Genomic DNA, 15,966 nt, shown 5'->3' on the forward strand with positions numbered 1-15,966 from the left:
AACCCTTTCACCTCTAAAGGCTTAAGAAGCTAAGGTAACCTTGCTGGCACCTGACCCAAAATAACCAATGAGGGGACAAGATACTTTCCAATCTGGAGGGGGGGAGAAACAAAGGGTTCTGGCTGTCTGTGTGATGCTTTTGCTGGGAACAGATCAGAAATGCAAGCCTGCCAACTCCTGTTAAGTTAGTAAGTAATCTAGCTAGAAAATGCGTTAGATTTTCTTTTGTTTAATGGCTGGTAAAATAAACTATGCTGGATGGAACGTATATTCCTGTTTTTGGGTCTTCTTGTAACTTAAGGTTTTGCCTAGAGGGATTCTCTATGTTTTGAATCTGATTACCCTGTAAGGTATTTACCATCCTGATTTTACAGAGGTGATTCTTTTACCTTTTCTTTAATTAAAATTCTTCTTTTAAGAACCTGATTGATTTTTCATTGTTCTTAAGATCCAAGGGTTTGGGTCTGTGTTCACCCGTACAAATTGGTGAGAATTATTATCAAGCCTTCCCCAGGAAAGGGGGTGTAGGGCTTGGGGGGGGATATTTTGGGGGAAGATGTCTCCAAGTGGTCTCTTTCCCTGTCCTTTGTTTAAAACGCTTGGTGGTGGCAGCAAACAGTTCAAGGACAAGGCAAAGTTTGTACCTTGGGGAACTTTTTAACCTAAGCTGGTAAGAATAAGCTTAGGGTGTCTTTCATGCAGGTCCACACATCTGTACCCTAGAGTTCAGAGTGGGGAAGGACCCTTGACATCCCCATAGTCTTTTTACGTAATGACCATCACAACACCCCGTAGTTATTCTTTCCATTTTTCACAGATGGGGAACTGAGGTACAGACTAAGTGAAGTGCTAAAGTCACCCAGGACGTCAGTGACAGAGCAATAAATTGAACCCAGGTCGCCTGAGTCTCACACACTAGCCCTCCAAACCAAGGATTGGACTATCCTTCCTCCAATCTAGTAGCAGACTGAGGACAAATACACAGCTAAGCTTTTCATTTGCATGATGAGTGTCACACTTGCGTCAATAGCTCATCTGATGCTCTCAAGAGCTTGTGGGTGGAGAGTGAGGGTAAGGGAGCAGGTATGTCAGGAGACTGAAACTTGTTTCTGCTCACTGCACTGTGGAGGATTTTGCCTGGGATAAAGTAAGGTGAGGCACTAGGTCTGTTATCAGCTAGCAGACCAGTTACTAGAAGGAGATAAATCACACATGCAATTAGCCAGTGTCCTATAGAACCACTATATTTTATGTGGTATTCTACATTATGTAAATAGACTTAAGTGCATCTTACAGTCTTCTGATTTCTTGCTTAGGCTGTTATGATTGTGCTAATGATTATTTTGGTTTGTACTGCCATTATGTTTTAGCTTTGCTATACTGAATTACATGAGCCACTCTTCTCCTCTGGTAATAATAATATGTAGTACTTCTATAGCACATTATATCTTCCAAGCTCTGTACAACATTAATTAATAAGGGCAGGTCTACACTACCGCTTAAGTTGATCTAACTTAAGTCCCCTCCCCGCCCCCCAGGGACTCAAGTTTTGCACTGTCCACATCGGCGCTATGTAGGTGGGACACACTCTCCTGCTGACATAGCTTCCGCTTCTCACACCAGGTGGAGTAATTATGCCAGCGGGAGAGCTGTCTCCCATCGGCACAGCGTGTCTTCACCAGACATGGTGCAGCTCTGCCGATGTAGCACTGTAGTGTAGACTTGCCCTAAGACTGATCTATTCAAGGCATCGTAAATGTGTTTGTTCGCTTACACAGTGCTGGCTGCTCTCCACCCACCCACTCTACATAAGTTTTTGTGACATCAGCAAATTTGGGAAATTAGATCTTTCTCCAGCTCTCTCATGCACTACATAAAAAGGAATCTCTGGCTGACAACAGCTTTTTCTCCTGAGCTTACTATCTCTAGATTTGCAGATATTGGTATCTGTGCAACAGCCACGTTGAAGATAGACATCTCAAAATGTCATCTGATACATGCCCATGCTGTACTTAAGTGATGTAAACAGATGCCAACTAACAAGAGAGCAAGGACATGGTTAGGCAGGTTTGTTAACAATAGCTACACTGGTTACAAGTTGGAACAGAAATTGATGTTTTCATTTAGGAGAAACTGTCTGAACAGAGTTAAAAACTGGGAAATGTTCCCAAAGGGAAACAAAAACTAACACGCTATAGTACAGAGCACTTGGATTTCAGGTTTGGTTTGTTTGATTTAAAGTAGCACCAGACTAATATGGATGTGAGAGTAAAGGTCTGAGAGTATTCGTGTGGTCTGAACTGTACTGAGCCACTGACTCACTGAGGGAACTTGGGCAAATCATTTGATTTTTCTTATGTCTTTCTATCAAGTCAGCTGTGTAATTAGGAAAGTGACAGTTACCCCTAAAAAAACAGATGTTGCATCTGAGTAAGCCTCTGAGAATTTTTTTAAAAACACACTGTAAGACAAAGTGCTCAGAGGAGTCAGGGAAAGCTGTAAAATATAGCAAAGAGAGCATAGTACATCTAGCTTCCTATCCATCTCAGAATCCACTTCAGTAACAACTTCCTGGTTCCCAACGTTCTCCATAGATTCACCTCATGCACTTATTTCTATGACCTCCATAATCACCTGCTTTTCCACCCCTTCACTCTGTTCCTGGCCTCCTCTTTGTCACAATTTGTCTCCTCTTTGTGGATCACAAGCAAAATATGAATCAACGGTGTAATGCAAAAAAAAGCAAACATCATTCTGGGATGTATTAGCACGAGTATTGTAAGCAAGTCACAAGAAGTAATTCTTCCACTCTACTCCAAGCTGATTAGGCCTCAACTGAAGTATTGTGTCCAGTTCTGGGCGCCACATTTCAGGAAATATGGGGACAAATTGGAGAAAATCCAGAGAAGAGCAACAAAAATCATGAAAGGTCTAGAAAACATGACCTATGAGGGAAGATTGGAAAAATTGGGTTTGTTTAGTCTGGAGAAGAGACTGAGAGGGGACATGATAACAGTTTTAAAGCACATAAAGGGTTGTTACAAGGAGGAGGGAGAAAAATTGTTGTTCTTAACCTCTGAGGATAGGACAAGAAGCAATGGGCTTAAATTGCAGCATGGTGGTTTAGGTTAGACATTAGGAAAAACTTCGTAACTGTCAGGGTGGTTAAGCACTGGAATAAATTGCCTAGGGAGGCTGTGGAATCTCCATCATTGGGGATTTTTAAGAGCAAGTTCGACAGACACCTGTTAGGGATGGTCTAGAGATAATACTTAGTCCTAGTCCAGTCCCCTGCATTCAAGGCAGATGACCTCTTGAGGTCCCTTCCAGTTCTACGATTCTAAGTACTGCACCTTAGGCAACTCACCAATGACATGCCCATTTTATGATAACTTTGACAAGGTCCTGGACAGTGCGCCCAGCATGGAGCCAACCCTGCTTCATGACAACCTGATTAGCAGGGATGATGTCCTGCTGGCCCCTGAATGCAGCATGGGGACTGATGGGAGCCATCAGCAGGCTTCCAGCCAAGGGCATGAGGTGACTTAATGAACCCGGTCCCACAGCAGGCTGTGGATCAGGGTCAACAGCATAGGCGGCAGGTACCACAGTTTGGGGGAGGCTGTGCCTCTCCAAACAGCAAGGCATGCCCCCCCATACTCCTGTTTCCACTCAACATAGCCTCTCCAGTCTCCCTGTGGGGTACCCCCAGCTCAGGCTGCACCACCCAACCTCTCCAGGCCTAGGAGCGGGCTGCGGCCGTGCCACCTGCTCCAGCGTTGTGGGAGGAGGCAGAGGGGGGACAGGCTGGGGGCACTAGCTGGGGGTGGGGGCCAGCAGCTGTGGTGGTGGGGGCTTTGGGCTGGGGCAGGTTTATTATTACAGTAATGGGAGGGATTTCTGCTATAAGAAGCAAAACAAAAACGATAAGTCCTGGGGGCCAGTAATGGCGAGTTGTATCACAGAGCCTAGGTGTCTCTCCCCCTCCCCCATGTGGAGTTCAAAATGGCAACTTAGAATTTCAAACATTCGTAAACAGCTGTAAAGGCTATTTTAACTGTTAAGTCACAGATGTTTGCTGCCTTGTTTTCCTTTCAGAAATAAGAAGTTTGCTACTCTGTAATCACTTCTCCTGGGTCAGTGGAGCCTCCTGTAAGCAGTGAACTGAGTGTGTGTGTTCAGGAAACAGTATTCTATTTCCAAATCTTGTCCATCTCAGTTAGAGGTAATCAATGTCATTTGGTGGGAATAGTGTCCCGGGCTGTCCATGAATGTAAACTCATGAGCGGTAAAAAACTCTGGCTTTTTGACCTTTTCCTGTACAGCCCATACTAACATTCATAAATCTGCCTCCGTGGTCCACTGGCACCTGCATAACAATGGCACAGACCCCTTTGAGGTTGATGTACTCATGTGCTCCTTGAAGAGGGCAAACTATAGGCATGAGTCCCATCAGTAGCCCCAGCACAGGCATGAAACCCCATTCTCTCAAAGCCAGCAATTATGTCCAGAGTATCTTCCATGCCCGGTAAACCACACACCTGATTGCCTTTGAAACCTCTGCCACCACTGTACCCACAGTCAACTTTCCAACCCCAAACTGGTTGGCAACAGTAGCAGTCTGGGGTAGCCAGCTTCTAGACAGTTATAGCAATCTCCTTCTGGACTGGCAAAGGAGAACTCGGATGTGTCTCTTTATGCTGGAAGTTGGGTGCACACTGCTCACAGAGCTCTGGAAATGTAAATTTCTTCATGCAAAAGTTCTGGACCTTCTGCTGGTCATCCCAGGTCTGCATGATAATGTGATCCCACCAGTCTGTGCTTGTGGCCCAGCACCAGAAACACTGATCTACATAGGGGGGGATCAGTGGCAATAGCAATTATACTGGGCCACATCTGTCCATGAGAGTCTGTGATGCCAGGGTATCCCCTTCTCTGCCTCCTCCTGCAGCTCCCTCAGGTACCTTTGGTGGGACAGAAAATGCTGCCGAAATGTCCACCAGCACCTCACAGATCCTCTGCCAGTTTCCTGACACAGGAACGAACGCTCAAGCAAGAGAAGTCTGTCAAAAGGCACATCCTCTGGCTGGCTGGGGTAGCCAGGAGCCCACAGACCAAAAATGACTGCTCGGCAGGCTGCGTTGGTGGGATGTTCAAACTTCCTGTAACGTGCAGGATGGGCAGTAAAGTTTTCCCACAGTGCAACACAGTTCTAGGGCCAGAACAGCCACATTTCGGGGGGCAGGGCGGGGGACACACTGGGATATGTTACTTTGACTCAAGACTGAGCACTTCAGTGTGGATGGCAGAGCACTAGGTTCGAGCACAGATGAGGAAAGCCTTAACAGAGGGGTTAAAATACAATGTAGATGCTCAAGGCCGGGATTCTTTAACATAGAATGATAGAATCATAGTGTAGTGAAGCGACGACTCACTGGCGCAGCACCTCCTGCTGGTCATCCTGGGAATTAGCTCTCCAGCATATGGAGCTCCCTCTGCTGCTGGACCCATGTCCCTCCCGGACCCCAGTGCCCTTTACCTCAGGGTTCTGCCCCAGCAGTACCCCCTCACTCTGGGTCTCCCCTCCCAGGTGAACCCCCAACCCTCTCACCCACCTTGCCAGTGGTTACTGCCAGTAGTCATCTAGCCCCCACTCACTGGAGTAGACTGCAGTCTGTAATGGCCACTCATCATTGGCAAGGGGTTAGGACCTGCTGCCTTTGCCTATCCCCAGGTTGTATCTCTGCAGCCCCAGTACCTCTGTAGGCCTTCACCAAGACCTACAGCCTGGGGTTTTACCAGGCTGGAGCTCCCCAGGTCCCTTGTCCTATTCCCCAGCATTGCTCCAGTTCAGGTACCTTCCTCTTAGGCAGCTAGCGCTTCCTGCTCCAGAGCTAGAGTGAGACGCTCCTGGCCCACAGCCCACTTATCAGGGCCAGCTAAGCCCTGATGGGGCTGGACCCAGCTGTGGCTGCTTCCCCAGTCAGCAAAGCTTGGCTGCTTTTCCCAGTCACAGCCCTCTCCAGGGATGCTTTTAACCCTTGCCTACTGGAGTGGGGCAGTTGCCCCACTACACATAGGACTGGAAGGGATCTCAAGAGGTTATCTAGTCCAGTCCCCTGCACTCATGACAGGACTAAGTATTATCTAGACCATTCCAGACAGGTGTTTGTCCAACCTGCTCTTAAAAATCTCCAATGATGGAGATTCTACAACCTCCCTAGGCAATTTATTCCAGTGCTTAACCACCTGACAGTTAGGAAGTTTTTTCCTGTTGTCCAACCTAAACCTCCCTTGCTGCAGTTTAAGCCTATTGCTTCTTGTCCTATCCTCAGAGATTAAGAACAATTCTTCTCCCTTCTCCTTGTAACAACCTTTTATGTACTTGAAAACTTAACAAGTCCCTCCTCAGTCTTCTCTTCTCCAGACTAAATAAACCCAATTTTTTCAATCTTCCCTCATAGGTCAGGTTTTCTAGACCTTTAATCATTTTTGTTGCTCTTCTCTGGACTCTCTCCAATTTGTCCATGTCTTTCTTGAGATGTGGTGCCCAGAACTGGACACAATACTCCAGTTGAGGCCTAATCAGCACAGAGTAGAACAGAAGAATTAATTCTTGTGTCTTGCTTGCAACACTCCTGCTAATACATCCCAGAATGATGTCTCCTTTTTTCGCAACAGCGTTACACTGTTGATTCATATTTAGCTTGTGACCCACTATGACCCCCAGATTCCTTTCCGCAGTACTCCTTCCTAGGCAGTCATTTTGTATGTGTGCAACTGATTGTTCCTTCGTAAGTGGAGTACTTTGCATTTGTCCTTATTGAATTTCATCCTATTTACTTCAGACCATTTCTCCAGTTTGTCCAGATCATTTTGCATTTTAATCCTATTTTCCAAAGCACTTGCAACCCCTCCCAGCTGGGTGTCGTCCACAAACTTTATAAGTGTACTCTCTACGCCATTATCTAAATAACTGATGAAGATATTGAACAGAACTGGACCCAGAACTGATCCCTGCAGGACCCCACTCGTTATGCCCTTCCAACATGACTGTGAACCACTGATAACTACTCTCTGAGAACAATTTTCCAACCAGTCATGCACCCAGTTATGCACTTGTCCCTGATCTTCCAGTACTCACTCTTCAGCCTCTAAATAGAGCCCTGTGCAGATACAAAAATGTGGATCTGCATCTGCCAGGATTAAAGCGTGATCCAACCCATGATCTGCTAGCCATTTTTTACCTCTGTCCACATCCATACCTGCAGCAGCGAGCCGTCTGGAGGGGGGAAGGGAGCAGAGATTGAGTGGAGGCAGTCGGGGTCTTGCAGGGAAGAGTCAGCGTGAGGGCAGGGACTGGGGCTAAGGAACAGCACAGGGGTGGGGGTCTCGAGGAGAAAGGGTGGTGTGGAGAGGGGGGCCATACCGCTGGATGGCCCCAATTCTGATCTGCCACCCAGCCACTAGCTGCTGGCTCCCAGCACGCTGCACCCCCTTTGCTGCCCAAGCTGGATGCCACAGGATAGGCACTGCTATGAGACATGGTGCTGGAGTCCAGCCGCTGCTACTCAACATGTATCTGTCAGGTACAGAGCCTACTGCCCCGGAGGACAGGGGGGCAGGACAGGGCCCAGGAGGCCCCCAGGCCGCCCCACTTGGAGCCCCCTCCCCCAGCACGTGTGGGCCTGCTCTCCCTCCAGGGACCCAGCCTGAGAGGATGGGGATGGGCTCCTAGGTCTTCTCACCCGCTCCTGCTTCCTGCTTTTCTCCTGGCTCACTGACTTTCATCCCTCCACTCCCCGAGCCATCAGCCAGGCAGCCCGGCTCCTTGGCACTTCACAGTCTCTCCATCCCCCATCAGGCACTGACTCTCTCCCTTCCCCCCTTTCTCTCGCTTCCTCTCTCACTCTCCCTTCTCGCCACTCCCAGTCCGGGTGGCAGACTTTGTATGCCTATATAAAGTGCTCCGGGCTCTGTCAGAAATCAGATTTCCTTTTTCCTGTATGCATTTCCTGGCTTCATAGCCCCAGCGGGGAAGGAAGCGCCCACCGCCGCCACGAATGGGGCTGGGGACCGGGCTGTGCTTCTTAGCTGCCCAGCAGGCGAACCGGGAAGAGGCAAAGCGCCTCCAAAGTTGTTTGGGACTTGGGCAGGCACGACTCAGCTTGGCTCGGCCCCATCAAATGCGTCTCTGTCTCCCCTTCAGATCCATAGAGCCCTGCGCAGTTGTATCTGCATCCGCTCCACTATCCGCAAATATGGACCGCAGATATCCACAGATTTGCAGGGCTCTACCTCTAAATATGCTCCCTGCACTGATCACCTGCCTGGAAAATTTCAGAGCTACCTGCTTTTTAGCTATCTGCTGGTACACACAGTCATTCCTGGTGCTTTTGCTGAAGTCCACAGTTTTACTGGACTTGCACCAGAGATTCATCAAAATCTGGCTGTGCTCCCATGACCAAGAAGCAGCTTGCTCTGCAAAAGGCTTTGATCAGCTGAATCAGTTGCAGTTTCCATTGCAAACCCAAGAGTCTCTCTGATAGTATGCTTGCAGATCAGTGATGAGAAGAGAGTGGGTTAACGCTGACCGGAGCCACTGCTGTTCGCCAAGGAGGGGAGGGGAGTTTCCATTTTCAATAGAGTGGATTACAGATTGTTGGAATTGAGAAGACTAAGGAAGTTGTCTCATGGAATTGTGGGATATGTCATTTCCGGATGACTCCAGGGACCTGAGTCAAGCTGGACTGTGTCTACACTGCAGAGCAATAGGGCTCAGATCCACGGTCCTGGCTTGACTCACGCTTGCATATGTGCAGACTCCTTGGGTGCTCCAGCCTGGGGTAGCCGCTGCCTTTCTGTGCTGTATTCGTTCAGTATCTAGAATAGCATGGTCCTGGTCCACGAGTGGGCTAAATGCTACTGCAATAAAAATAATAAATTACATCTAATCAGGGGATATATTTCCCCCCACACACACACACTTTTTCAGTTTAGATGTTCATTTGCTAACTAAAGATATGCACACAGTCTGATGCCAACTAAAGTCAATGGAAGTTTTGCCATTGGCTTTAGTGTGAGTAGGTTCAGGCCCATTTTTGACATACTATTTATAGTACAGCTGTTTACATCTCTCAGACCTTTGGGTTGTATCTGCCCTTCAACCCCAGGAATTTCACAAATAAATCTCAGAGTTAGGTAACAGGACTTGTAACCCAGTTCTAAATAAGGGCATAGGAGGCATAAGGAACCTATGTAATAGTTTAGTGCGTGGGAAAGCATGAAGATGAGGCCATTGGCACAACATGCTTTCTTGTCCCTTCCTTACCATGGGAAAGGAGTGACCTCATTTAAATCTCATTCCCACTTATATATAAATCGATCTTGCAGCGAATATGGAATCTCAGCCATTTTTAGCATCTGCTCCTTCACCCTAACCTCCTTATACTGTAAATTCTTCCAGATCCTCCATAAAATTATAAAGAACTCTAAAAGACAATGGAGCCTGACTTATGCTGTCGCTCATGGGTCCTGGAAAAATTGCTCCTTAATAGAGGCATAAAACTGAATATTTATACTGGAAGCTTCCAGCATATCTTAAAGCAGTTGCTTAGGATAAATGATGTGTTGTTGGAGATGATCCTGAATGCAGGGTTTCACATATATCTAAATTAAAGTTGGGTTTTTCAAAGAAGACTAAGGGAATTAGGCACCCACTTCCCATTGAGAGCTGGGCCCCACCTGAAAATCCCACCCTAAAATCGTACCTTTTATCTTAAAGCCAGGGGTGACAGTAACTTAAGGGACTTACCAGTAATCAGTGCGGCCAGGGCCCTGAGCAAGGGGGAGGGGGGGGCTCAACCAGAAGGCGTGGGGCCTCGGGTGGAAGGGGCAGGGCTGGGGCCAGACTCTCCCAGCCAGCCCTTCAGCACTGCCCAGCCCGTGCTGCCAGGCCTACGGTGGCGATTTAAAGGGCACAGGGCTTCCAGCTGCCACTGCCACTAGCGCCACCCCGGGGCTCTGGCTGTGATTTAAAGGGCCAGAGCCCCAGGGCTCCCGGCCGCCGCTACCGCTACCTCAGGGCTCCAGCGGCAATTTAAAGGGTCCAGGGCTCCGGTTGCTGGTGCAGTAGCAGCAGCGGCGGCCAGGAGCCTCAGGCCCTTTAAATTGCCACCGGAACCCCAGGGGTAGTGGCAGCGGCCAGGAGCCCTGGGGCTCTGGTGGCGATTTCAAGGGCCTAGGGCTCCAGCCGCTGGTGTGGTAGTGGGGGCCAGGATCCCCGGGACCTTTAAATCAGTGGCCTTGCCTACATCCAGGGTAGGCACTGAGGGTAAAGGCACTAGCCAAGGGCTTATTGTAGGCACCACACTTCCTTCCTGTTTTCATGTGAGAGAGGGATGGCTTAGGCAACTAACTCCTGGAAAGGGTTCACAGCTGAGAATCCCAAGCGAAGATAGGCAACTATCAGTGAAGGGCGGTGCTTAGGCTTTCCATTCTCCTTAGCATTTCCTACTGACTAGTTTAGGTTACTCCCTGGTCGAAGTAACTGCCTTCTATGAATCCTTTTTTGGGCTCCTACCTCCTGTTTGGGGCCTAATTCAGAGCTGTGAATTCCACTAGGCAGCAGGGTGCCTAAAAGCTAGAGGCTGCAATGCTGAGCATTGCAACATCAATGCCCCCTTTGTGACACTAGCCCTGAGTGACCCAACTTTGCACTGATGTTAATGGGTGCTGAGAGTGCTCAACATCTTGCAGTGCCCAGCCCACCGGAAGCTTTCCCATACCTTCTAATTCAATTGGATAGTGTTAGGACAGAGGTAAAGGGATATTTAATGAATTCACCATCTCATCTATATACATGCATACTTTATATTCTGCCCTCACCCCTGTCATAGCGAGCATACCATAATATCCTCAACTCCAGAATGGCACTAAATTCTCTCAGATGATGGAATAGATTTATGGAACATATTTATAGTTACCAGTTAATCAATATGGAGCAGCATGTAGAACAGAGCTCTGCCAGCCCCCTGGCTCTAAAGATACAAGCCCTAGCCCTTGAGCTAAAGGGCCTCCCTGAGATGTTAATAGTAGAAATGGTTATGGTTACTATATAGGCCAAACAGCAGAAAGGGATATAGCCACTAATGAATGAGGACTCCATCCCATCCCTTCCTTGATAACTGAAAAAACAAAGGCTCAGATTCCCAAGGTACTTAGGTACCATCCACCAGACTTAGGTGTCTCAGTATGGTTTTAGGTGCCACTGTGATCACCAAAATTCCTGCTTGGCTGTCTCCTCTGACTAACTCATGTGCAGGGCCTGATCTGGCAGGAGTTGTATCATGATCAGTGGAACTGGAGTCAGAGGGCCAATGTTCCCTAGAGTAGTTGTTATTGACAGGCGGACACCAGTGGAATAGGGAATGTGGGGACTTAGCTTTGAAGCAACTCAGCCATATGGACAGAGCAGTCCACAGGGTTTAATAAAGTTTCATTTGTTCAACTCAACCTGCACTCAGTTTTGCACTTTTGTGACTGAAACAGGCATGCTCAGAGGCTTCCCAACTCAACACAAAAATGTTGGGAGAAGCGGCACTCCCTTGTAACCTTTAGCCCATTGGTTAGTATACTCACCTGTGATGTGGGAGACCACCACTGCAAGTCCCCGCTCTGGCTGATGGGGAAAGAGAATTTGAACAGAGGTTTCCCATTTCTCAGATGAGTTTCTAGTGAGAAATAGTGTCTTGCTATTTCTTTGTCCCAATGAATATTTAATTAAAGTGGAACAATAGCAATAGGAAAGACTGAGGGAGCCCCACATCAAAATATCCCATATCCCAGTGGTTAGAGCACTCACCTGAGAGGCAGCAGAGCTGTGTTCAAATCCCTGCTCTTCAACAGGCAGATGGGGAACTTGAATGGGTGGTCTTGGAAAACATAATCCCAACTATACATATAAAACGATGGGGTCTAAATTAGCTGTTACCGCTCAAGAGAGAGATCTTGGAGTCATTGTGGATAGTTCTCTGAAAACATCCACTCAATGTTTAGGGGCAGTCAAAAAAGCGAACAGAATGTTGGGAATCATTAAGAAAGGGATAGATAATAAGACAGAAAATACATTGCCCCTATATAAATCCATGGTATGCCCACATCTTGAAGACTACATGCAGATGTGGTCTCCCCATCCCAAAAAAGACATAGTGGAATTGGAAAAGGTTCAGAAAAGGGCAACAACAATTATTAGGAGTATGGAACAGCTTCCACATGAGGAGAGATTAATAAGACTGGGACTTTTCAGCTTGGAAAAGAGACAACTAAGGGGGGATATGACAGAGGTCTATAAAATTATGACTGGTGTGGAGAAAGTAAACAGGGAAGTGTTATTTATTCATTCTCATACCACAAGAACTGGGGGTCACCAAATGACACTAATAGGCAGCAGGTTTAAAACAAACAAAAGGAAGTATTTCTTCACAAACACACAGTCAACCTGTGGAACTCTTTGCCAGAGGATGTTGTGAAGATCAAGACTATAACAGAATTCAAAAAAGAACTAGATTAATTCATGGAGGATAGGTTAGGGTGACCATATTTCCCTATACTGAATATGGAACACCTTGTAAAATTGCTCATATTCAACAGCAATCAATCAGAACCATGCAGTAGCCCCACCAACATGCTATAAAAACTCCAGAGCCCAGCAGGGAAAGGGGAGTCTTAGGTGTCTGTGGGGTGTGGCCTCTAGCATAGGTGTAATATGACTTCTATTTTGAGGGCAGGGGTCAGCAGGGCTCAAACCAACTCCACATGGCGGGTCCGCGGAGGTAGTGCCACCTGCACCCCCTGACTCACCTCAGAACGCCACCCAGCCTGTCTGGGCTGTGACAGGAGGGAGGCACAACCAAAAATTATAACTCAAAGTGGGGGGGCCTTCAGCTCAAAAAGTTTGAAAACAGCCCAGGGTGTAGGGAAGGGGGTAGCTGGGGGCTGTGTGCAGGGAGGGGGGTAGCTCAGGGTGAAGTGAGGGGGTAGCTCAGGGCTGTTTCGGGACAGGGGATAGCTCCGGGTGCAGGGAGGGGGGTAGCTAGGGGTTGTATATGGGCAGGGGGTAGCTCAGGGTGAAGTGAGGGGGTAGCAAGGGGCTGTTTGGGGGCAGGGGATAGCTCCGGGTGCAGGGAAGGGGGTAGCTAGGGGCTGTGTGCAGACAGGGAGGTAGCTAGGGGCTGTGTGTGGGCAGGGGGTATCTCAGGGTGAAGTGAGGGGGTAGCTAGGGGCTGTGTATGGGCCGGGGGTAGCTCAGAGTGCAGGGAGGGGGGTAGCTAGGGGCTGTGTGCAGACACAGAGGTAGCTAGGGGCTGTGTATGGGCCGGGGGTAGCTCAGAGTGCAGGGAGGGGGGTAGCTAGGGGCTGTGTGCAGACACGGAGGTAGCTAGGGACTGTGTGTGGGCAGGGGGTATCTCAGGGTAAAGTGAGGGGGTAGCTAGGGGCTGTGTGCAGACAGGGAGGTAGCTAGGGGCTGTGTATGGGCCGGGGGTAGCTCAGAGTGCAGGGAGGGGGGTAGCTAGGGGCTGTGTGCAGGGAGGGGGGTAGCTCAGGGTGAAGTGAGGGGGTAGTTCAGGGCTGTTTCGGAACAGGGGATAGCTCCGGGTGCAGGGAGGGGGGTAGCTAGGGGTTGTATATGGGCAGGGGGTAGCTCAGGGTGAAGTGAGGGGGTAGCAAGGGGCTGTTTGGGGGCAGGGGATAGCTCCGGGTGCAGGGAAGGGGGTAGCTAGGGGCTGTGTGCAGACAGGGAGGTAGCTAGGGGCTGTGTGTGGGCAGGGGGTATCTCAGGGTGAAGTGAGGGGGTAGCTAGGGGCTGTGTATGGGCCGGGGGTAGCTCAGAGTGCAGGGAGGGGGGTAGCTAGGGGCTGTGTGCAGACACGGAGGTAGCTAGGGGCTGTGTGTGGGCAGGGAGTACCTCAGGGTGCAGGGACGGGGGTAGCTAGGGGCTGTGTGTGGGCAGGGGGTATCTCAGGGTAAAGTGAGGGGGTAGCTAGGGGTTGTGTGTGGGCAGGGGGTATCTCAGGGTAAAGTGAGGGGGTAGCTAGGGGCTGTGTGTGGGCAGGGGGTATCTCAGGGTGAAGTGAGGGGGTAGCTAGGGGCTGTGTATGGGCCGGGGGTAGCTCAGAGTGCAGGGAGGGGGGTAGCTAGGGGCTGTGTGCAGACACGGAGGTAGCTAGGGGCTGTGTGTGGGCAGGGAGTACCTCAGGGTGCAGGGACGGGGGTAGCTAGGGGCTGTGTGCAGACTGTGCAGACAGGGAGGTAGCTAGGGGCTGTGTGTGGGCAGGGGGTAATTCAGGGTGAAGTGAGGGGGGTTGCTCAGGGTGCAGGGAGGGGGTAGCTAGGGGCTGTGTGCGGACGGGGGTAGCTCAAGGTACAGGGAGCAATCCCGGGTCCCTGAGGGCTCTGCCAGCCCTACCCCTATGGCTCTTACCAGCTGCGGCTGTGTGAGAAAAGGGGGCTGGGAGCTGAGGAGCAGCCAGCAGGAGAGGAGGGAACACCATGGCTGCCTGCTCCATGGCACCAGCCAGAGGAGCAGCTGCCCCGCACTGCCCGGATCCCGCTTCCCACCTCCGAACTGGCCAGAGGGCAGAGAGAAAAGGGAGGGGGGGTGGAGCTGCCCGCGGGATACCCCTTTACGTGCACTGCAGTCGGGGGTGGCAACATTCCCGGTGCCCCCCAACTCTGCCCCATGGAGAGCACCGGGGATCCAAGATTCAGCCCCGTGGCTCCTGCCTTCAGCCTCACGTAGGTCGCCAGGGCTCAGGCATTCAGCCCTGCGGCTCCGGCTGCAGCCCCGCGGCGGGCGCTAGGAATCAGGGCTTCAGTGTCCCTCCCCCCGCGGCTCTGGCTTCAGCCCCGTGGAGGGTGCCTGGGATTGGGGTTGCAGCCCCACGGGGGGCGCTGGGTTTCAGCATCGGTGCAGACCCCACCTGACAACCCCTGTTTAAGTTTTCACATGGCAAGAGGTGGCACACACCCCTAGCCCCTCACATGCGGGGCTGCCTCTCATCCTACCTGACCTGTCATCTTCCTGCCTCTCCACCACGTGCTCCCACTGAGGAGCCACCACCTGCTCGCACTCACTCGCCGGCCACAAACAAGACAAGGCTGAGCCTGCGCTGACTGGCCAGCAGGGGGAGCAGAAAATACGGGACAACTTGTCCATTTAAAAAAAAAAAAAAGGCGGGACACCTGCAATAGGGCTTAAATACGGGACTGTCCCGTTAAAAACGAGAAGGATGGTCACCTTAGGATAGGTCCACAAATGGCTATTAGCCATGATGGGCAAGGATGGTGCCCCTAGCCTCTGTTTGCTGGAAGCTGGGAATGGGCAACAGGATGGATCACTTGATGATTACCTGTTCTATTCCCTCTGGGGCACCTGGCGCTGGCCACTGTCGGAAGACAGGATACTGGGCTAGATGGACCTTTGGTCTGACCCAGTATGGCCGTTCTTATGTTCTCCCACATCTTGAGGAAATGACCTAACCACTGGACTAAAGGTTATAAGGTAAGTCCTCCTCCTCTCCCTAAGCCAGCTGTTTTGTGTGGCAACCTCTGAGCACACCTACAGGATCAGGCCCTACATGTGATTTAGGTGGAGGAGGCTCCTGGATCAAAAACAGACTTAGGCACCTATGTCTGTGAGAGGGACAAGGCTTGGCACACACACCTCTCTCATCAGCATCTGCCATTGATTTGATTAGGCCAGAAGCCCTCTAGTGTTCTGGTTTTGGGGCTCACCTTCTAACATGCCTCTCTCTCCACATTGATTTTTTAGAGAGCCTAGGCATCTAACTCAGACTTTGTGGAGGCTTTGTGGATCACTGTGTTGTTGTTCCTGTGATCTTCCAGCTGACTAAAAGTTAGTCTGAATTTCGTAAAACTTAAGTCCCTTTTGTGGATCCTGGCCAA

General features: G+C 50.0%; 1 long non-coding RNA gene across 1 annotated transcript; it reads right to left on the reverse strand.

Annotated features, from left to right (window-relative positions):
* Positions 1-6,511: 6,511 nt before the first annotated feature.
* Positions 6,512-15,249, reverse strand: LOC142071424 (uncharacterized). The gene is made up of 3 exons (XR_012667454.1): positions 15,072-15,249; positions 11,864-11,953; positions 6,512-8,925 (listed from the first exon to the last, which is right to left on the reverse strand). It is a non-coding gene; the product is annotated as an uncharacterized LOC142071424 (long non-coding RNA).
* Positions 15,250-15,966: the final 717 nt, after the last annotated feature.

The sequence above is a fragment of the Caretta caretta genome, chromosome 3 (assembly GCF_965140235.1).
Source record: "Caretta caretta isolate rCarCar2 chromosome 3, rCarCar1.hap1, whole genome shotgun sequence".
In the NCBI taxonomy this organism is placed as follows: domain Eukaryota; kingdom Metazoa; phylum Chordata; order Testudines; family Cheloniidae; genus Caretta; species Caretta caretta.